General features: G+C 35.2%; 1 protein-coding gene across 3 annotated transcripts in view; it reads right to left on the bottom strand.

The window, feature by feature from the left end:
* Positions 1–23137, bottom strand: part of CDH11 (cadherin 11) — an 87056-nt gene that overhangs the window by 48586 nt on the left and 15333 nt on the right. The gene's annotated exons all lie outside the window — the stretch shown is intronic.

Here is a 23137-nt window from a genome sequence, read left to right as displayed (position 1 = left end):
TATTGCAACTTCTTCAATCCCAACAAAAATTCGAGCAGCTATCACAAAAATGAAAGAGACCAAAATATTCCAAATATATATATATATATGCAACTTTGAAAAGCAATTCTAACATACTCAGAATTCCATTGCATAAGGTTTCCACTTAAACAATTATTTGCTTACAATTTACTAAAAAAGTACTTATGGAAAGACAATTTACAACATACACAATTACTAAGGAAAAATATTATTAATCTAAATTATGGCTCAAACAAACTGTACTGACTATATTCAAAGTGCCATAGTAATATGTATGGCTGAATTAAAACCTGAAGAAGTTGAAACTCGTTGACTGAATTATTGATCATTAATTACTTATTCAAATCCAGTATGGAAACAACGTTTTTATACAGCCCTGGCAAATAGACTGAGTGGCTGAATAGCTTTTTTTCCCTGTGTTTAATTACTACAAGCCTATCAAACGTAGAGGTATTTCTAGCCTGCATATTGAACAGATATTCAAGTGGGAAAATTAAATATTCAGAATGTGCATAATAACCAATAAGAATACTGTTAAAATGTAAAAAACCAAAAAGAGTAACATCATTTAAAATAAAAATATCATTATGAGGTTTAAGTTTATAATCACAAAACAGAATCTGAGATTTAGGAATATGTGAGCTTCCCGTGGTTTCTACCATGAATTTGTAGTCTGACCCTGCCACACACCACTTAACCTTGGAACCATTTCTAAAAGGAAAAAGAGGCACACTATAAAACATTTCACCTATGAAAAATGTACTAGTCAGTATAAAAATCAGAGGAGAGAGACCTCAATTCAACCTCCCACAAGCCAGATGAGTATCTCTACTCTTTGGGTGCAGATCTTCATCATTTTTTCTTTCACCTTCTCTCTTCGGTGAATAATTAACTGTTCAAGTCAAGTAACACAAATTCATACATACAGTAACCAGTATCCATTCTAGAATAATGCAGGTGGGAAGGGACCTCTGGAGGACATCTGGCCCAACTTCACCACCTAAAGCAGCACCATATCAGTTACTTTAGGTTATTAAGGCTGTCATTTCATTAATGTTGATAGCTGAAATTAGCAGCATGACAAAGGTCACTGTGTGGACACAAACACTTTAAGGGCTTACCATCTTATGCTGAAAGATGTTTGTATGAAAAGTAATGTAACAAAAAAAGAGAAAGAATTGCATTAGAAAGAATGCAATTATATCTGCCTTATAAATACATATATGTACAATTACAGGGACTGTTGGCAGGTCAGGGCCAGTGACTTTGATACCTGACCATATTTCTGAGTCAGGAGACATTTGAAAAGCTCTGTTTGTGCTCCTGAGCACCTAGAACACCTTCAGCATACTTAAGGTGCACCTCTATTTCAGCAGCAGCGATGGAGCACACATTTCCTCTGTTACTGGCTTCAACCACCATGATAGTTCAGCTTGTTTTTATTACCTCCTGGTTCTGAGGTAGGAAAGCGTTAAAAAGTGTCCTACAGCACAGAGTTCAGTCCTGGAGGAGCTAAGTTTTCAACCTATGATTTTCATAAGGCTATCATAAAATGAAGCTTAAAACAAAATTTTGAGCCACGCAGTCGTACAATCCTGTACCTTCCTGCAGAAGGAAAGAAGGACCTTGTCACACAGGGGGGTGGCTTGAAGAAGGCAGTACATGGAAGAAAGGACACACAACAAAAGGAGAAAACCTAAAAGCTGCAGAAGTTTCACACAAATAAGGTTCTTTTCAAAGCAGGTAAACAGCCTCTTTCTCTTTCTTATGAACTATTCTGATTTTACATTATACTTTCTACAAAAACATTTTCCCTTGGTATTCCCATACCTTCACAATGCTGTTGAGTGCTGACTAACACTCAGCAGATTGCAAATGGCACAAGCAGGGAATTGGTGAGACTGACTTCTTATAAATCCTTTGTATTGAAAAGTAGTTGGCTGTCCTGAATACTAAGCTGCTAGACATGGAAAGACATGAATGATGGCAGAAATCAACAAATTAAAAACCAGAATAGCTGTATCTTATCACAAGGGACAAAAATACATTTTAAGGCTTTTCAGAATATTAAGAGACTGAAGACTAATGACCAAATCTCATCTGTTCAAGGCCAAATTAAATAGCAGTAAGAGAAAAGGTTCATGTGAATTCACAAGGAACAAATTAGCTCCACTTAAAAAAGCTATTTACAGATCACATGAGCGCCCAGGCTCTGCACACACACAATATAATATGACTTTATCAGGTTTTTTTCTTGCTTTTGGGTCACAAGTGCCTGGAGGTAACTGATAGACCTTGAGGATAAAGTCTGTATTAATTAGTTTCATGCTGCTTCAGTCCCGTCCTATCCAGGTACTAAGAATACAAGTGGATTGGGTGGCCTGAAGGCAGGTATGTTCTGTCATTTTAAATATCATAAATCAAGCCTTCCAATGTTTCCAACTTCCCTGAGTTTCTTCTAAAAAGTACATTTGGAAGAAGAGGATCCACAGCAAGTAGATACATACTTTTTATAAATACATGCTATAAAGCTACACATGCATGTAAAGAAATCTTAATAAAACACTTGATATAACGTTTTCATGCATAAAAAAAAATATTCTTGTGTACTACACCGTACATAATTTTAATTCCCTGCATCTGGAAAATGTCTTCATTTGTCCTCTAAAAACTTGACTTTTTGTATTTGCTGTTTAACACATAAAGTTATGTTCTTGAGCCACCACCAGTAACATGCGCATATATATTCTCCCTTGGAATAATATATTATACATACAAAGCATTTAAAATCAGTTACTACCATTGCAAGAGGCACACAGAATTACTCCAAAGCCCTCTAAGTCATCCTGTAACTCAACTTACACTGGCAGCAGATGACAGAGACTGCTAGAGTGGGATCCTGCACATTTTTTTCTTGCTTGTTTCCTCCCCTTGTCATTTTCATATTTATATTCTTGCGTGATTTTCTTCCATTAAACACAAATGGACAGATCCTTCCTCAGGAGGAAAACTATAACAAAGACTGTCTTCACTAGCATTTGAAGCTCTCTATTTATCTTAGTTTTCTCTCCTACCAGTTTCAGTAGGTTGCTCTCTATTTCTTTCCTCTGGCTTTCTTCTGCTCTCTTTTATCAATCTCTTCCAGTGACCTGAAAAAAAAACCTAAAAATTGAGAGCCACTGAAGTATATGCTGAATGTCCCCATTAGTCAAGCTGTAGGGGACACAGAGAAGTGGAAAAAAAAAAAATCAACTAGCCTTTCAAAAAAAGTCTTTATATAAATGTTCTACAAAATCATCCTTCTGGTTTCAGGTCCACAGGATACACCCAAGAAAGAATAATTCAGGGACATCAGAGATACCAATAAGGAGAATAGCATAGAATTCGTCCAAGAAACTCAAGGGAGACAGAGTTCTTTGGTCTTCCAGACATTTTTTCCCTACACCTTCTCCCTTTTATTAATAAATAAAGAAAAGGGGACGTGTTAAGAGTCACCACAGAGATCTGACATTTCTGAATTTCTGTGTGCCTCATTCAATGCACTGAATATCTCTGTCAACCTGGGAAAGATACATGATTCATTCTGGGAAACCTATTGCAAACCCAGCAAAGTACCTTCAAATATTTTTTAAGTTTTTTTTTAAAGTTTAATTCAGTCTTATTTCTGGACTGAATACACCTTTTTCGCTATTCCACCCCATCCTCCTCCCAAACTCCCATAGGTCCTAGTTTGTCTAGATTTAGGTAGAGTGAAAGTAAGGGAAAATACATAATATGCTCATATTATGTCAACCAGAAAGGATTCAATCTCTGTCTTTTCCTTATTTCCTTTTGTGTTTTCTCAAAGGACATTACACAGTTGGCTTCTCAATCAAGGACAAGGCAATGTCAAACACATTTGTTTGTCCATTAAACACTCTTCAAGTGTTGACAAAAGGAAGCTTAAAAATTGAAGGCAGACAAGCTAAACATTACTGATTCCAAGCCTAAGCCTCTTGCAAAGATATATTTCAGTTTTGAGGACTCAACAATACTGACTAACTGGTGTTCTGATACTATCCTCAACTGTATAATTCTTAAGAAATGGTAATTAAAGATTAAAGATTAAAAGTACCAGTGACTGATAGAACTTGGAAGTTGTGGTAGAACTTGGAAGATGTACAAGAACTAAGAGCATTTCATGATGCCTGGTGTGCAGTTTCTACTCATAACTAATACAACTTTCCAGAATTTCAGCAATGTTTATAGCAAGGATGACATAATTTCCCACCACCTATAACTTCAGGGTATTCCACTCCAGAAATTATAACATACTTGTACTTTTTATGGAGTTATTTTGCTATTTGGTAACATGCCCACCTATCTTTTCTTGAGAGCTGAAACATAAACATAGATCTGTATTTCAGCTGCATCATATAATGAAGTGTTTGTAACACTGAAGTTCACAGCCAAAATTAAACAGAATATCTGACAGTTTTAATATTTAACATTTGTCTGCTATTCATTATGCCTCCCAAATACCAACGAGACTTTAATTTTCTGTAGTATAATTATTGTAAGCTACGAGCAAGTGCATTATGAGGTTTCTTCAAAACAATGATTGTGAAATAGAAATATGCATAACTAAATAATAACAGAGCAAGTGCTCTGCATATTCAGGAGAAATTGCATAATTAGGAAAGAATTCCTACTGACATCAATGGGAGTTTTGCCTCATATACATAGCCCTAAGTGTAATTAAGTCATTTCTTTAAATAACAATAAATGAGCTCCAGAGTGCTAAAAAAAACCAAACAACAACAACAAATAAACAAACAACCCTCCCCCTGTTGGTTGAAACATGAGGACCTGTATGAATGATTGTAAATTATTTCAGAAATGCAGCTACTCTTTCAGTTACTTTCTTTTGGGTCTCAGCCAGGAGTGCCCAGTGTTAACATATATAGATAAAAAGCACAACTGCATATGGAAATAGCCTAATGCCTAATAAAAATCAAAGATAACTTCATAATAATGAAAGAATTCTCTTTGCCATCACATGTCTTTCCGGCAAATGAATGGAAAGGTCTATTTGCTAAAAGCTTATCTAAACGTACGTAAATGTAATCATTTTTATACAGCAGTAACTCTCTTCTTCTTCAAATGAACCGGACAGAATGGAATATTCCAGGCCATAACTTAAGACTCCTTGGTGGCCTTGGGCAGATTTGCTGGGAGTATCTACACAGTATCTTGCTGGCAGATGTGAGCTTTTCCTGCCCAAGTTCCAAGCTGAGTTGAAGCTGAATAAATGTGGTTAGCACAGCACACTGTGCCCAACCCACCAAATCCTACTGTGAGCCAAGGCATATGAGCTTGTGATCAGACTTGCTAATTCAGATTTGGCACTGTGATAAACATGTTTGTGTAGCTCTGGTGGGCTGAGATTCCATCTGCTAACAATAGACTTTGTCGACATGCCCTCTGTTCCTCAGCTCCATCACTAAAATGGAGATAATAATTAACGCCTGTATCTGAAAATGATATTGCGAAGGTAAGTTAATTTAATCTAACAATGAATGTTAAGATGTTCTAAAACTAGACTCATATAGCCGTATAATTACTACTTAAGGGAGTAAACCTTTTTTGCATATTTATGCTGTGGAACTGAGCCAAAATAAGGTTCTATACATACTTCATGTTCTATTTGGTGAGCTCTCTATTTGGATAATATAAATAGATGCTTGCATCTTTGGTATTATCTTCAATTTCATAAGACTTATGAGTATTGACAACTCATCTTAACAAACCTCTTATTTTCAGGAAGTATTGACCTAAGTGAGTTACTTGGAAACAAGTCACCTAATAATTTTACCTAAGAGTGTGGACAACTTTGCTTCTATATCTTGTTCATTCTCCAGTCAGTAGTCACAGCAATTGTAAATTATAATGTAGTACTTTTTGACTGGCAGCATTCTACATGGTAAATTATGGCTGAACACTTCAGAAAATTCACTTGAGAAGTTTCAAATGGCAATAATATGCTTCCCCACTCCATTTTTAAAAAGAAATCTAATTATTCATGCTGTCAATCTCACAAAAAATGTTCATTGTTTTTTACATTACTATTTACTTATTACTGTAACTGTAGTGCACAAAGTAAGACAGAGGATGAGAAATAAACCACAGAAACTCCATTAAATGTTGAATTGTAAAATTTTTCCTTTTATATTTTGCATTTTATTCTTCAGGGAACAGGAATTTTCCCAAGCACTTTTGAGAAAATAAACCTCAACAATCTCCCACATCAAGACAGCATAATTTTATGAGTGGATACATAAATTATCTTCCAAAACACTTTGTGAATAAATATTTTGTGGTGTCGAGAAATACACAATGTTGTAACTCAAAAGGTTAAGAATTTATGGTTTAAAACATCTCACATCCATGAATATGGTACAATAGACAAACAAAAATGACCAAAAGTTTCAAGCTTCAGAGCAAAATCCTGTGTTGCAAACAGATAAATTTAGATGACAACAGGGAAGCCCATACATCTGTATATCATCAGGGCAAAACACCCTTTCAAAATGCAGTGTAAGATTCCCACACACATGCTTGTACTGGAGCACTGTGTGACTGAGGCAAGACGCAGTCACATGTTGCTCTCCTGTTGTATACAATAATCCACCCATTTACCCATGCTTACATGGTGCAGGCATGGCCTCTGGAAACACATAAACCTGCAAAGCTGTGCTTTATGCTACACAGATGTTAATAATCACCTTACAAACAGGAAGTAAAGTTGCATATTATCAGAAATATGAAAGACAGGCAGTTGGAAGTGGAGTTGTTGAGCCGTACTTTTTCCCTATAGTTTCCAGTAATAAAGTTACCACCTTCCAGCAGAGAAATATTTCAATTAATTAAAAATAGTAATTGCAGGAAACAATACTTACAGGGAAGAAAAAAATAATCAAAAGCATCAAAGAGCTTTAGGAGCATAAGTTCTTTTGGAAGTCTTAAGCTCTTACATGATTAAATCACACAGACTTTGAAAAAACTTGTGATCCTATGCATCTTCCCCCATAATGGTGAACTCAAAGTGTAATAAACCCACATGTGCAATAAAATTTTAGTGGAACTTTCCACTACTTTTCAAAAAAAATGTCATTTATTTTAATTTCCAAAATCAGAGTCAGCAGAATATTTATACTTTAAACTGTATACTTATACAGGTAGGGAGGAGATTGCTATCTGAGCTCTCGTATATACAGGGTTGAATGACTGAATAATTACCTTAGGGACATGCCAAGCTCAGCACCAGTCAAGAAACAGCACATTGCACCATACATCTGGCAACAGATGTACCTGCTCTCCCATGGCAGGTCAGGGGCTGTAGAGGAGCCTAGGCTTGCTAAACTCAGCTCTGAGTAGAACAGAGCAACTTGTGAAATAGAAAAGTTTAGCTGTCTTGGGGAAAAAGAAGAAACAAAAGGAAGACTTAAAAATGAAGCCAGAAAGCTTTGAAAAGCCAGCAGGCTCCTATGTTAGCCATATGCCTTCATATGTCTGTTCAGTGGGAGTGTTACAGCTCCTGCTGTTCCATTCTTCACATTTTAAAGAAAACGTTACAAGGCCACAAGGACTCACAAACATTTGTTGACATTTCTTCTGGGTCAGCCTTAGGAGGGCTGCAAGAATTTAAACATATGGCAGTATTTAGTTGCATGAGGGAATGGGTTGTTTCAGAGAAAAGCAGTATTTAGCTCCAAAACAGTTTAATCCACCATAAAGGTTTTAATTTTATTTTTTTGCCAAAGTCCAAACTTTTCTCATTTTATTTTCACATTATACTTTTTAAAGCACAGGAGCTTATCAGGGGAGCTACTATTATGAAATTTTCCACAATATTTTCTACTGTCCTCCACATAAATAATATCTTGATCTGGGGTTCCAGAACAAGTGGATTTGATGCACATTTAGATTTAGATTGACTATTGAAATAAAGGCTACTTCTCAACCTTGTCAAAGGACACAGAATCTTTGCCATTTTGAGCCACAAGATTATTTGAATTGGATTGTCAACAGGTTTCAGGAGCTGTATGTATATATTTGCAAAACAAAAAAAATAATAGGATTTCCAAAGCTTTATCTTGTACTCAGATAACATTGTTCCAAGTCAGTTGCTAGCAAATGTACAATAGCTCACTTGCTGGTATTCTTTATTCCTTGCTGTTAAAAAAAATTACATTCTGCAGAGTCATCAGAGCTGAGGTTTGTCTCAAGCAATGAATAAAGGGCAGCATGATGTTAAACTTACTCAAAACCACAAAGGGAGTACACCTGACACACGTATACCAGCCGGGCTGCAGCATCAGATGTGGACCCTAGTAACCTACATCACAAGTAAAGGTAACAGCCCTGTGCAGAATGTTTTTGGTTCAATGTTTATTTCCTTCAATATTACAGCACACAAACGAATGAGCCTACACCACCATTTTCACCTGCATGCTATTAAATAAGCCACAATCTTGCCCATTAATTTTATGGCACGGTATTTAATATTAGTCATTTAAGCAGCTGAACTGAAAGGTCATGCATGGAAAACAGAGATGCAGGGGCCATTCTCTGTTAAAAAAACATGTTTATTTTTTTCCAAACTATACAGCAGACATAGTTTTTTAAAAGGTAGCTCTAATTCAGAAATTATGCTTTTCCTAAACTGTTCTGTTAGCTAGTATCTAATCTAACATATTGACTAACATGAATCAGAGGTTGTCAAACAATCTACTAGTTCTTGTGAGCAGCCGCAGGTGTTAGGAGCACTTGTGTGCGTCCTTGCACCCATCCTTTCCTGCTGGGCGGAGGCAGAGTCATGCCCTGCACCAAGAAGGGACTGGTGGGCAGGGTGGGCTGGCTGGGGTTTTCAAATGTTTGCCCAAGCACATACCTCAGGAAAAGCTAACATAAAGATTGAGAGACCATGGGTTTTAGTAGGATTTCTGGCAGGCATGCAGCAGGCATGCTGCAGAATTTTAGAACAATGCTCCCTCTGGTTTTGGACAACTTTTTGAAGCTTAAAAAGGAGCCCAAGATTATTTTGGCATAAACAAATGTAAGAAATTAATTTACGAACTACTGAGATGGGTAAAGAAATTTTATAGACATCATAAGGGAAAAGCAAGGCTGTCTAATTTTAACAAGTGTAGTGCACAAATAAATAAAACATATGGAAGAGGAAGTTTAAAAGATACATGTAGTACATGTAGTATATATATGAGCTTCCTCAGGAGGTGATTAGCTGGCAGCAGGCAGGGCTAGGTGCACTATCCGCATTGTCAACCAGAAAAATGAATGTTGCTTATATGTGTTAACCCAATTATAGACTAGAAAACTAAATCTTCTGGAATTCAAAATGAGTCAAAAATTTTGTGGATGTATAAATTATGTGAATAAAAATTCAATGTCAAGTTACTTTTACCTAACTTTCATACTCTTAACAAAACTGTCAAAATTTGCTTAGAGATATAATGATCCAAACTGCTGTGGCCTTTGCTGTTATTAAACAACAAAGAATATTACATTTCATAAAGCTTTGGGAAAAAATAGTTTTTCTAATCTTGCTAAAATTAATTTGACATTTCCTGAAAGTTGCTACTGACATTTAACCTTTATCCAAAATTACCTTTTATTCTAAACCGTTCAGTAATAAAACTGCATGAGTTATTCTGATACTAAGGGAAGGTAAAAAATGGGTTTCAGAATCCAGTAATCAGCAATGATAAAATCAGAAAAACAGATATTGTTATGAATAAGAATCAATAATTTCAGAGAAAATGGTAAATCAAACAAATAATTATTGCTAGTCACCACAAAACATGGGGACTTAGGGATGGAATGATTTGCGCTTGAAAGCTGAAGGCGAAAGATTCTAACTATATGGAAAACACATTTCATTGTATGAAAAAACTAGTGTCGTTTATGGAAATTGGCTGCAAAGATTTTAGTCAGATGCAGATTTGATGCACTAAATAAATAGTAGTAGTTGAAAACAAATAATCTAACACAGTAATGGCCAACCTTGCTGCTGAACTAAGCGTATGTGAGCCAGAGAGATCAAAAAATCAGCAGCATGGGAAAGAGAACAAAACAATGAATAAAAGAGACTGAATGACTCACTCCAACGTCAGTAAGAAAATGCCATCAGAGAGCTGAAGCTATTAGGTTGTAAGTAAAAGGTTAAAAATAAGTTTTATGTATCCAAAGAGTTGCAGGAAGTCTTAACTGCAAACTTTTCATTGCTTTCAAACCGAGGCTCTAAAGCAGTTAAAGCTGTGAATTTTAAAGAAAATTTTATAATGAAATATTTATACAAGCACTTAATGTGAGATTCACATTCCTGCTAATATGACAGAAGCCAAGACACACAAGTCCATTTTTACCTTTGAATAAGGCAAACAATGACAATATTTTAAGTACTTCTGTGTGAGGAAAAAAAGCATCTTAGATTCTTGAGCTTACAAATCGACATTTTTCAAGGAGGGGCAAGATGGATCCAGTTCTCAATCTGCACAGAATATAAAAAAATGCAAAAATAACAGTATGCAGCTTGGAACAGCAGCAAGGCAGTAGTAAGTGGGGAGATCCTACAAGAGCACCATTTTTCTGTAGGACTCTGTTGACATAGTAAAGATTTACCCAAATACTTAAGTTCAGAACAGCGTGCAGTCCAATGGGCAATGTCCAGGCAGGCTGCTACAGGGAGCCAGTTAAACTGTTCTGCCTAGGCACAACAGTCTGTCTTGTGCTGTGCTGCAGAACCACTGTGATTTATCATGGGGTTCACTATTACAAGTCTTTGTCTTACACAGATGAGCAGCCGTGCTTTGGATTCTTGGAACCAGTTTAGCTGTCAGTTTTATTGAGGAGAACCTAATTCAAATTATCTGAAAGCAGAGAAGAGTTTGTTTCTGTATTTAGCTACTTACCCTTGTTTAATTCATTCCTCTTTTACATGATAAGAAATTGAACATATTCTGATACAGCCATAAGCAATTATAAAAATTATGCAAATATTGCCATTGCATCTATAAATATTCATATAATATTACTTGCTTTTATCAGATTCACACACTTTCTGATTCCTTTTCTGCAAATATTTCCCTGAATTCAGATTATCAAGAATGTTTGCTGAAACAGTATATTTTACTTAACCATTCACACAGACTTTCAACTGTAATTGATAATATTAATGTCAGAAACCTAACTCAAAGAAATACACATCCATTTAGGAAACTGAAGGGCATCACATTATATGTACATACCATCAACAGAACTCAAAATGAATCAAATGGATAGCAAAAATGACCAAAATAAAATATGACTATCTTAACAACACATTAGTGATTGTGCAAGTGGTCTACTGAGGTGATGAAAGCTGATGACAGCGCTTGCTTAATATTTTGCAGAAATTAATTTTCAAATAATATATTAGTAACTATTGCATGAACATATTGCCAATGGTAAAGCAAGATCACCATCAATTAATGAGTTCTTTGTTACAAATGAACTACCCTCCTATAAAAAAATACTTAATCTCAACTATATATATATATACACACACAAAATGTTGCTTTATTAAGTGGATTCATAATGCTTTATTAAAAGATACAATTCTAGAATGCACAACTGGTCGATGTGGTTTAATATTGTTCTTTGTAGACCTGAAGTACCTCTAGATGAAATCAATGCAAGCCAGTTAGACAAATGCCCTTGGCAGCTACTTTTTTGTGCCTTAACATATTAACCATTCTTTTCATGAAATCAATATTTATTAATGATTTTTTAATTTCACTTTTAAAACACTGCAACAGTTTCTGAAAGTCACTAGATGTATACTGTCTTCTGCAGTATATACAAACATGTAAACAAAAAATATTGACTCCCAAATTCAGAACTACAACACATTTTCAACTCCTACACTCCTACGTTATTCTTTGGTCAATATCTGTATTACTTTGCGGGCTTGGTGTGAGGCTACAGCTTTTTGTAGAGACTTTCATCCAGCAAAGCTACCTCTGAGGCAGCATTTGCTGTTATTGCTTAGTTTTCTTAATACAACCCGTTCAGATGAACATGCTTTCGTATGTCACCATCAGCAACACAACCATGACAAATCCAAAACCTCAGAAAGATTTCTACTGCATCTAGCTACATCTTTCATTTATATGAAGGGTTATGAAACATCAGAAGTACTAACTAATATTAGGTAGTTGCAAAGCTTCTTTAGCTGTCTGTGTTCATTTCAACAATTTGTAATAAATATCTTAAGATTTTTTTAAGACAGACACTGGGTGGCACAACATGTGCTAACTTCTGTTTGAACTTCTCATACTATGGCTGATATGTGTTGTGAGCCAGGTAGTGTAGCAATATATAGATATTTAGATATATCATAATAAAAAAAAAGAATGTAAAGCTCAGTTCCATGTGGTGTTACATATTTCATCTATTTATTTAATTTTAATTTATAAATTCTGATGAAAGGAGAATACATAACCATGATTTTATGGCAAGTTTGGAGCATCTGGTAGGGTAAACTGTAATAATCACAGTTAGAATTTCTCATTATCTATGTCCAGTTGAATGCCCAAGATTTCTGTTGTCAAACCTAAACAAACTACAGTCCAATTTTTAGCAATAATTAGCTCAGTTAGAAAACTTGATGGCTACCTCAATGAAAAACATCACAAGTGAAGTTCTGAAATTCCCACCACTTGGGCTGAGATGCAGATTTGGTCAAGATAATTTTAATTGACACGAAGCCTAATAAAATATATCATCTCAAACAACAATTATTTTTATTATCCAATATAAATGGCTTTGCTGTACTGAAACAACAAACATAATAAGAGCTATTCAGACATCTAATTTATACTCAAAATTTAGTCCCTCAAAATTAGGAAAAAGTAAGTAAGCCAAGCACAAGTTCAACTCACCAGTAGAGTTTCTGAGAGATCAAGCCATTCTGATGTACTACCAGTATTACTCTGTGATACTGTCAAGATACTAACAGAAGCTCAGTTTGATTTGGAGCACTTCTGCAGTATCTAGCAAGCACTTCATCCTCTTCATTACCATTTAGTACAATCCCAAATAAACTGCATATACTTCACGAGTAAAAACTCCAATTCAGTAAATCGATATTAACGTTTTTACTGTCTTAGATTAAACAGTAACATGTTTTCAGTAATAATTTCTGTTCACATATTTCTCAGGTAGTTTTCAGGTGGAGCTAAAGCATCTTGCAACCGCTATCTGTTTAACAAGAGCTGAGGATTAACCAGCTTCAGCTGGAAGGCAGGCAAGATGAATTTGACTGTATCTCTAAGAAGACCAAAACTTTTTCTAGATGTCCAAAATGCCATTGCTAGGATCTATTCAGCACAGCCATTATGCCAGTATGCCACCCTTCTTTCATCCCAAGCTAAGATAGTTTTATGTCCTTTAAGATTTATGCATTTTTTAATTTATAATTTTCACAACCTTAGGTATCTTTATAGCATCTGCATTGGTCATCCATTTCCTGTTTAAGCTTACCTCATCTTTCTTATTCCTAAATCCCCAAAAGCAAAGAATATGTTTTTCTTAATTCATGTTATTTTTCTATGTAAAAAGGTGACAAAAATAATAAAACTATAGAGCAGAAACGAATATATGTAACATACAAAATTCAGTCAGAACTCACTCTCATACGCAAAGAAGATGCCAAATCTGCACCCCATTTTCAGTAAATCTAATTTTTTCAAGAAAGAAGAACAAAAAACCCCCACAACCAGGAATTCATGCTAAAGGACAATGCTACCAAAAAGGATATATTTGTCAAGCACTTTTCTCAACCTAGCAGCAAAGAAAAGATCTAGTGTCAGCCAATTCTCACTTTATATTTATTTTGATTTGTGCTAAATCTCTGTATTATACATTCACAGATACATTACATAAACCATAGGAAGGAAGGAAGGAATGCTCCTCATATTTGTATCTCATCACTTGCATATTTTCTCTACTTGCACATTTTCCTTAGTGTCTGACTTCTGCTTAACAGCTCTAGCATATCTTAACCTAAGACAACAGTAACCCATGACTGCTCTGACCTATAGAATCAGCACTCTGATTTTGGAAGAACAAAAACTTGGCATTGAAAATTTCTCAGTTATCAGCAACAATAAGGTGCATTTTGCACAGCAGAAAAATGCTAAAAAGCCATGTGTAATGCAGTAACATTAGCTTTCTTAGTGGGCAAGCAGCAAAAGAGCTGTACCAATTTAGCACTTTTGTCCTCATGTAACTGCTATTGACACATCCAAAAACTGATCTGTAACTAATGTCTTTTTTACCTATGTTTTTTCCTACCTTTCCTTAAACAGTCATACCTTCAGACACAGTGAAAACCACCAGTTTGGACTAAATATGTTTTGCACTTAACAGCCTATACTCAGAAGAATGGAACATGGTGCTCAACTATAAGCAGTACAGATTGTATCACACTGTATGAATGATGTATATGTTCCACCAGCAATCTACTAGTGACATTTCCAAGATAAGAAGTGATCTATTTTGCTAATTTTATGTTGATGCATATAGTTAACTCTAAATCCTTCTGCAGGTTCTGAACTGAGGGTCACTGTTGGCCATACTCAGTTGTAGTCAGACTGCTGTTCATATCCATGTGTTTTTAGTCTCCTGCACAAGGTTTTTATGCAAGAAAACTCTTTATACATTTAGATTACTTAGATTAGAAATTATTCCTGGTTCGACAGTAGGGCATATTTCCCTAAAGGCTCTTGATTTCTAAAACCATGTGCAAACATATCATAAGAGGTGGGCACAGACATCTCGTAAAGTGTAAAGAGACAAATGACCAGGATAAATGACATAAAACATGCCATTTAAGGAATCCACAACCATAGGAGAACTATCCACATCTTTAACTAAGAACCCTCTAGATTAGGAAATGTGATGTTAACACATTTACTCTATCTACAAATCGGTTTTGTCAGTTTTTACAGGACCTAAAATCCCTTTTCACTGACACCTTTTTCCATTACTCCAGAAATACATTTTTTTAAATAGCAGAAATTTTAAGGATGTCTAAATTAGAAATGTTTTACTTTCTCTGCCACCCTGAAAATACAAGTGCAGCCTACATCAGCTAGAGATGCACAGTTTCAGTCTCTTCTCACTGATAATCATGTAAGACAAAAACCTGAGAACAGAAATATTTCAGCTGGTGAAAACGAATCATTTCTGCTATATGAGTTTTATCTATGAACGACTGAAAGCATTCCTTTGCCAACACATACTGTGGTTAAAATAAGGACTGTTATTGATATGGATACCCTGGTATAACTATATCAGCAAACACTTTCTACTGCACAAGAAGACCAAAATAATTTCTACTAGATTTTATTTTATTTAAATCATGAACAAAAAAAATACTTTAAATGTAAAGCAGAAGATGTGGAGAGAGATAATTTCCTTAAAAGGTACAATCTTCTACTTTTGAAGCAATTCTTGGTTTTTTTTCTACCTAAAACTACTTACAAACAGTAATTAAAAAAAATAAAAAAAAAAACTAATTTCAGACATTTTGCCTGTAAAGGCCACCTCTAGATTTGGTAGCTCTAGAAGTTTAATCTAGTGGATTTTTCCTATCCTTATCATGCTGAACAGAAACAGATAGTAATGACAGTACACAAAACAGAAAACTCTCCCATTAACTATACATACATTTCAATGCATTCACATGGCTTCCAATATATCCATATATTTTGTCTTATACAGAAACAAGAGGCTGACAAAGACAAAAAATTAGAAGCTAGATTCAGCTAAGTCCAACTCACATGATGTGGGAGCTAGCAATTCCTCTTAAGTTTAATCTTCCATATTACCAAAAGAAGGATTTGTTAATTATCTTGAAAACTCTTACGAAAGTAATTTGGTAAGAGCAGTAGGGGATGACATTCGTTTTCCTCTCAATTAAAAATTTCTTTTTTTTTTTTCCTCGCAGGAAAAAATTATCTAAAATCACAACAAGTCTGTCACTTTATGATTTTTCCTGGTTTAGCATCTGAGAATTGCAACTATTTCGTCTATGAATAAAATGGATACTTGGCAACATTACTAGTAAAAAAAGATAGAGAAATTAATAACAGTTCAAGAATACAGAAAAAAATCTACTGAAATTCTGTAGAATAGTATCTGGAAAAATACTTGAAAGAAATTATTAGCTTTATTGATTTAATGCTCTTTCTTTTGAAAACCATAACAGTTCCATGGGAGACTATCACAGCAAGATTTACCTGAATTTTTTCTTCTTATTCTGTGTTACCCTCACACTTCTCTGAAGAACAGTTTACTGAAGAAATAAAATATTTACATTTTCTCCATCTTAAATCTAAAGAAAGAGTCAGAACTGAATTAGTAGTGTTGAACTTCTTGGGAAAAAAAACAAACAAATGAACAACAAAAAAAACAACTTGCAAAAGAATAAAGGAGGTACAGGGAACATCCTATGATCTGGTACACTGTCATAAATATTCACAAAATCTATTTTTCAATGGTAAGGACAAGACCATGGATTTCGATATAGGTCTATTATTCAAATATATGCCCCATGGCTTTCTCAGGCTCTAAGAATATAACAAATATGTAATATTTGATTTGAAATAACACAAGAGCTATTTCATGCACGAGAACACACTGAAAATAAAGGTTATCTTCTCCAAGCTGAAAGAAGTAAAACAAATCAGAAAAGGATAACTGTAACAAGTTCATCCTTAATTTTCTTATTAACAGATAATTGTGAGAAAAAGTGTTGGTGTTCTTTTGCTCAAAGATGCCTATTCCAATAGTGTTTCTTCCAACTGACTTAGAAGCAACAACTCACACCAGGGTGTTACTGGGGATAAGTTATTTAATGACTGCAGTTAAGAAGAACCAGACTGATTTAGTGGGTTTAGTCCAGGTTTAGGTAATTAAAGGTTGTACAGCTGAATGAGTTGGAAGGACTGTAGCAGCTTTATCTTGATCACTGGAGAGACTCTTCTGACAACCATTTAGGCTCAGTGCCATGTAAATATTCTGGCATAAGTAATCCAACCCTCTTCATTCAGCTTCCTTGCAGCAATCTATGGCGTCTTCAAGAGACTTCGAATACTGTTTGCTTCTGAGGATAAGATGCATATGATCTGCCTGTTTTAGTGTTTTGCATATCATTTAGTACTTCCAAAATTTTGAAGTACATAATTGTGATTGAAATAATTAGAATTACAGTTAAAAAAAAAAAAAAAAAGAAAGAAAAGGAAATAAGGGGAATCCCTGTAGTAACTATGCTAGAAAATTTGAACTGAACACAATGAGTCGCTTATCTGACCCATTGAAGGTAAGCAGTAAAGCTTCATTGCAAGAAGTATGAGAATGGGGAAAGAGAATCTGTGATATTAATAAGTTTAAGAATGGGAAATAGACATGCGTTAAAAGAAGGATCCAGACACTTATAAGATGAAAACCTAAGCAATATAAGGGGGAAAGTCAAGAATAAGAATTAATTTTATCTCTGTCTTCTTTAACGCAAGAGGAATAAAAAGAAATTTCATTTGACAGAGTGCATATGGAGCAAAGAAGATCCATGTTCTTCCTGGCTCTGGCACTGCTTAGTCTATTTTTTATCTCAGCTCTCACAATGGAGCACATGAACGTAGCACACTGCAGAATAAAACTTAACATGAAACAGAAATTTTAAGTATAACACTTCCATGATTTTTTCCTTTGCCTATAATTGAGGATGTTAATCCATCCTCAAAACCACTGAGAACTTCCACACAAATATGTGCTGAGATTCCTTAAATAACTAGGAATATATAGAGTTGTTTATCATCCCTTATCACAATGCTATACCCTGCCCAAAATTCACTTCAGAAAAGAGGAACCAATAAACTGATGTCGGTGATACCCTTACGTTAGTTATATTTGAATTCAAGGGTCCATTTCCTCACAAACATTAAGATATCATAAGTTTCATGGAAAAATTATTTGGAAATTTCTTGAAGAAGCACTGATGCATGTCCTGTATTCAGTGACATAAGGAAAAACTGAGAGATAGTTATCCTGTGAGCATGGAGTGAGTGCAGTGTAAAAACGATGCCAAAAATTCTGGTGCTGTCATTAACTTCTGCTGGCTGTTTGTCATCTGAGAATGAAGGACAGCCCATCAGCCTGTGCTAGTAGATGGGGAGATGAGAACATACCTGTACACAACAGGATATTTATAAAATCTAATCAGGCAGGGGGGAAAAAAAAAAAAACAAAGAGTTATAGTGCTTATTTCAGTTACATGACATTTCATTTTTCCTCTAGAGCTGGCAATGTCATATTGCTGATTTTTCCCTGATTTAAAACTACGTTTCCAAAAACCTATTAAATACTGAAGCTTCGTATAGCCCCTGAATTGAAACAGGATGAAGGAGGGAAAGAAACACTAAATTAGTGAAATATTTTGTCTATTTGAAGCTGATCTATTTCCTTTGAAAGCTGTCAAAATTAATATTTTTAGCTTTGTCTAAAGAACCGTGTAAATATTAGCACTTAAAACAAGGGATGTCTGCTCTCACTTCTGTATTATCATGCAAATAAGCAAAGATATTGCTTCTATACACACATAAAAAGAAGAGAGGAGCACCAGATATTTTTAGTATCTGACTCCAGCCACCTCAGGGGAGCAAAGCAGAAGCACATTCAAAAAGGTGCATCCACTCACAAGCACAATCGTGTTGCAGCGTATAGGTTTCAGCACACGCTATAGTAAACCGAAGACACGCAATACAAGATCAAAGTATAATGTGACATAACAGCAGAGCTTGAGAAATCAAAAGGTTTCACCATCATATGTCCTGGAAAAAGAACATGTTTGTTATATAAAAGCCCCAGATGATACTATAAAAAAGACCCCAAACATATGCCATGTTACAGAAGAAAAAAAGCACAAATCGAAGAAGAATCAGAGGGAGTCTGACTTGAACTTCCCTAAGTCCTGCCCAAACCACAAAATCTAAGAGAAAGGTGAACCATTCCCTTCTCCTGCCTGGATGCCAAATATCCCTCAGGGAGTAAGAAAGGAAGCACCGCTGGTGTTTTAAGTCCTGTAATTTAACACATTTCTCTATTCGGATTAGATATAGTCTTTTCAAACAAAGCTAGGTTATTGAGTTGATAGCAAAACTGCATTTTGGTTTGCAGAAAAATAGTGTTCCTGTTTATTTGTAGCACCATAGTATTTATAATAAATAACTTTATCTGATATTTCAGCTGAGCAATAATTATTATTTTATTTTATTTTATTCTTTTTACTCTGTTCTATTCTATTCTAGCCAGATGAAGACACAACTTCCTAACCTTCTAAATCATTTTACCTTTATCTGATTTCTCTTTCATCTCTCATACTGAGCTGTAAACCACATTTTTCTTATTCATAAAGTGTGGCACAAACACAGATTTCAGCTGAAGTCTGATCTACATGACAGCTGCTGAAGCCACAGACAAGAAAAAATATGTATCGAATGAAGCAGCATATAAACAATAGCTCCTCAGTAGTAGGTACATTGCTGAACATCACATCAGCAGAGCTGGTTAAGATATATGGCTTTGACTCCTGTTATTTTACTCTCATGGCAACAGCAGATTGAGTGTACTTCTGTTTAGACTTCAGCAGGTCTTACTCTCCTAGAAAGCTCAAATCAGCAGGACTGAGACAAATCTGAGGTGCTACTGAATAAATTTTCCCCAACTGAACTCAGGAGTTTATTTCATCTGTTTTAGATGGAAACAGCACTTCACTTGGTTCTGTTTACCTCCCTATGCAACTCCACAGGGAAGCACGAACTGTCATTGCATCTACCTCTTTATATATTTCCACCTTCCCCCTTTTCTTCTTGGGCTTTCAGGAACATAAGTTCTTACCCATACAGGCTGGCAGGCTCCCCCAAGATGACCAGGGGGAGCTCTAACAAAGAACAGCTTTGGTAACATTTCCAATTGGCATTTTTTTCAGCTGATGCATAATCAACAGCAAGATGTGCTGATGCTTGGAAATATCAGAGTCCAAAACCAGGTGTGGGTCAAGCAAGATTTCAATTTGGCAAGAATATTCTGCAAAGCTCACTAAATCAGTTGGGGGTTCATACAATTGTCATACACTGTTCACTGAAAGGAAGTGATTTAAAAGCTGTAGCACATTCCCTCACCCCCTATTCTACAGTCATACAGAAAGGTTCCACTAGAACAATATGAATACTGAGCATCAGCATCGCTTATCTCCGAGAATGCGACTGGGCAAACAGGTAACAATTATTACTTTACTTGCTTTTGCTACATCCATCTATCTGTAAACCTTCCCCCCTTGACAGCTCCTTGCAGATTTTTAAACAATATTCAATGGATGTGGAGAAATCATGAGAAAACAGGTAAGAAAGTAAAAAGATGGAAGTTGGCAAAAGAATCCCTTCTCAGAGAAGCTTTGATGGCAGAATGAGATGGCATTCAAGGACTATGCAGCCCATAGAGTAACTTCTGTGAAAAGATGAAAAAAAACACAAAGAAAACCAAAACCAAACCAAACCAAAAAGTGGACAGTGTTACAGCTTCATAATCACTTTAACGGGCCCTTTTATTGGTGAGTTAAGCTACAGAATTTGCCTCCTCTTACCTTGAATCTTTCTCTCAAAGTTTAACTGGCTTTACATTTCTCTTTTGCACCTCTATAAACCTACTAAGCATTACCTTACTGTCTATATATTAATCTTAGAACTTCAGTAAAGTGAATGTACAGTGTTCATTGTCACTTCTATATATGCAGTTGTTGCAGCTACATTGACATAACACTGTTTAGAAGAAATTTGGCACATGTTGGGTGTTAACAGTTGCTGTATAAACTGAAGTTTCATTCCAACTTCATACAGAGATTGAAAAATTCACAAATGCCAGATTTGTGTCTGCTCCGATACTTATATAACTTGAAAATACAAGTCATCAGGCATGTAATACACCCACGTGCCCTTTTCTTAGCATGGACTAAAATATAGTTCAAATACGATAAACTGACAGCTTTAAACTCTTACCATCAGATCAGTGATTTAATTATGTATTAATAAAATTATGTGTATGAAGGTTTTGGTAGAGGACAAACATGTGCCCATAAAACCTCTTTCTAAGAACATGACTCTCAACATCTGACTACATTCTGCAGTACTGTTAAGAGGTCCTACAGAGTTTTTCTTTGATCAAAGATAGATAAATCTTGTATGACCTGAATTTCTGTACATGCTAGCACGTGGAATATATTTGTTTATTCTGTTGCACTACGAGACAGTATAATATAATAAAAATAAAAGTATATTCCTACATTTTAGTCTGAATGTCCTTCTTTGGGCAGTAAAAGGAGATGGGTACTATCTGATGCATGTCTCATAGAACTCAGTTATTCAAAGATCTAAATCGTAAATCTTATATCATGGTAGTTCTGTGACGCTCCATAGAAGACCTATATAAATCACTGGATGACTTGCGTTCCTTACTTAGAAAGTATTTTGAACTGCTACAAATGTTATCAAAATCCTCTGTTTTTTTAATCTGTTTACTAAAACAATGTTGTATCAAAAATATCTTGTTAAGCATTTTTCTTTTCATAAAACAAAAGTTGCCCATAGCAGGTAAAAATCAGAGTTGGAATTTGCATTTACAGCGTTTAACTTCCTAGCTGCTTTTTAGTCCCTAACAGGTGGAAAAAAATCATAGAATTGATTCTCTACAGTAATTGCCACTGAACAAGCAAAAAAGGTACCCTTCCATTTAATCTGTAAATGTCTGCCTTTGATATATAATGATAGTCCATACCACAGTGGTTTTTGTAACAGCCTTCTCCCAAAAACAACAGTCCAGTTTCCAATGCTTTCCTTAGCTTAGAACCTCTCATCTTTCCTTATGACATTTTATTAACTTATTTTTCTAAGGATCTCTCTCCCTAATAAATGTCCTCTGGAACTCAAAGGCTTGTGCAATTGATTTAACAAGTTTATAGAAAATAAGTTATAATCAAAATTGCAGAGGTGGGTGTGGGGAGAAAAGGGATATTTCAGCAAGATGCAGCCTATTGTGTAAATTTGTCACCACATGCCATACATAATAAATAAACCTTGTGCTCTTAACACTTTGATTATAGACTATGCAGACAATGCAAATTAAAATTCCTGCTGCTCTATAAATGCAATGAGAGAAAATTATGTAAATTTTAACACATTGGATTGATTTGGTTGAAATGAAACCTGTTCCACTTGATGTTTCAGGGGAAGAGCCACAATTACAATGATTGAGAAAGTGCAGTGTTAATGAAGTGTGTTATTGCTAATCAATTCCTCCTCCTCTGGTAATGGCACAGGCACGTGCACAGTCACTACATCATTCACTGGCAACTGTAACCACTCACATCACCACATAGTTTATATGGCAGAAATTAAGACTTCTATAAACTCAGGTATATTATCCTGTTTGTCACCAGCAATTTCACAGTAGAACTGTGATAGACATTGAGGAAGGGTGAGTGCTCTCATAGGTGTGTATATACACACACAAATAACTTTGTGTGTGCATGTACGTGTACATATAGATATATGTATATACATAGGCACACACACAAATAAAACCACTTTTTGACAATACTGTGGCCAAGTATAATACTGGAGTCGTGAGTGCTACTGTACATTTGTCATGATACCAGTCAAATAACTTCATCTGGAATGAAATAATCACCCTTGTGCTGTCTGATCTCTTGGAAAATATGGAATGAGATTATCACATCTGAACATGTTAATTGAAGTTAAAAGCTAGGTCTTTCAAGCTTAAAACACAATTTTCTGTCCATATTGAAGAAACTGAAAAATCACAGTGGTTTCAAAAGTTTGACAAAAATCAGTGTTTTCTTCCAACAACAGTTACCTAGAAATTATGATAGAAATTTTCAATGTCTTTACAAAAATAGGTATAGTTGATTTCATTCTGTAACCTTGTTGTAAGGAACTGCAGT

Source organism: Neopsephotus bourkii, unplaced genomic scaffold (assembly GCF_033783945.1).
Source record: "Neopsephotus bourkii isolate Nb327-2 ecotype Australia unplaced genomic scaffold, CSIRO-AGI_Nbou_v1 NB_1607, whole genome shotgun sequence".
Lineage (NCBI taxonomy): Eukaryota > Metazoa > Chordata > Aves > Psittaciformes > Psittacidae > Neopsephotus > Neopsephotus bourkii.
This window is presented reverse-complemented; position numbering and strand designations above follow the sequence as displayed.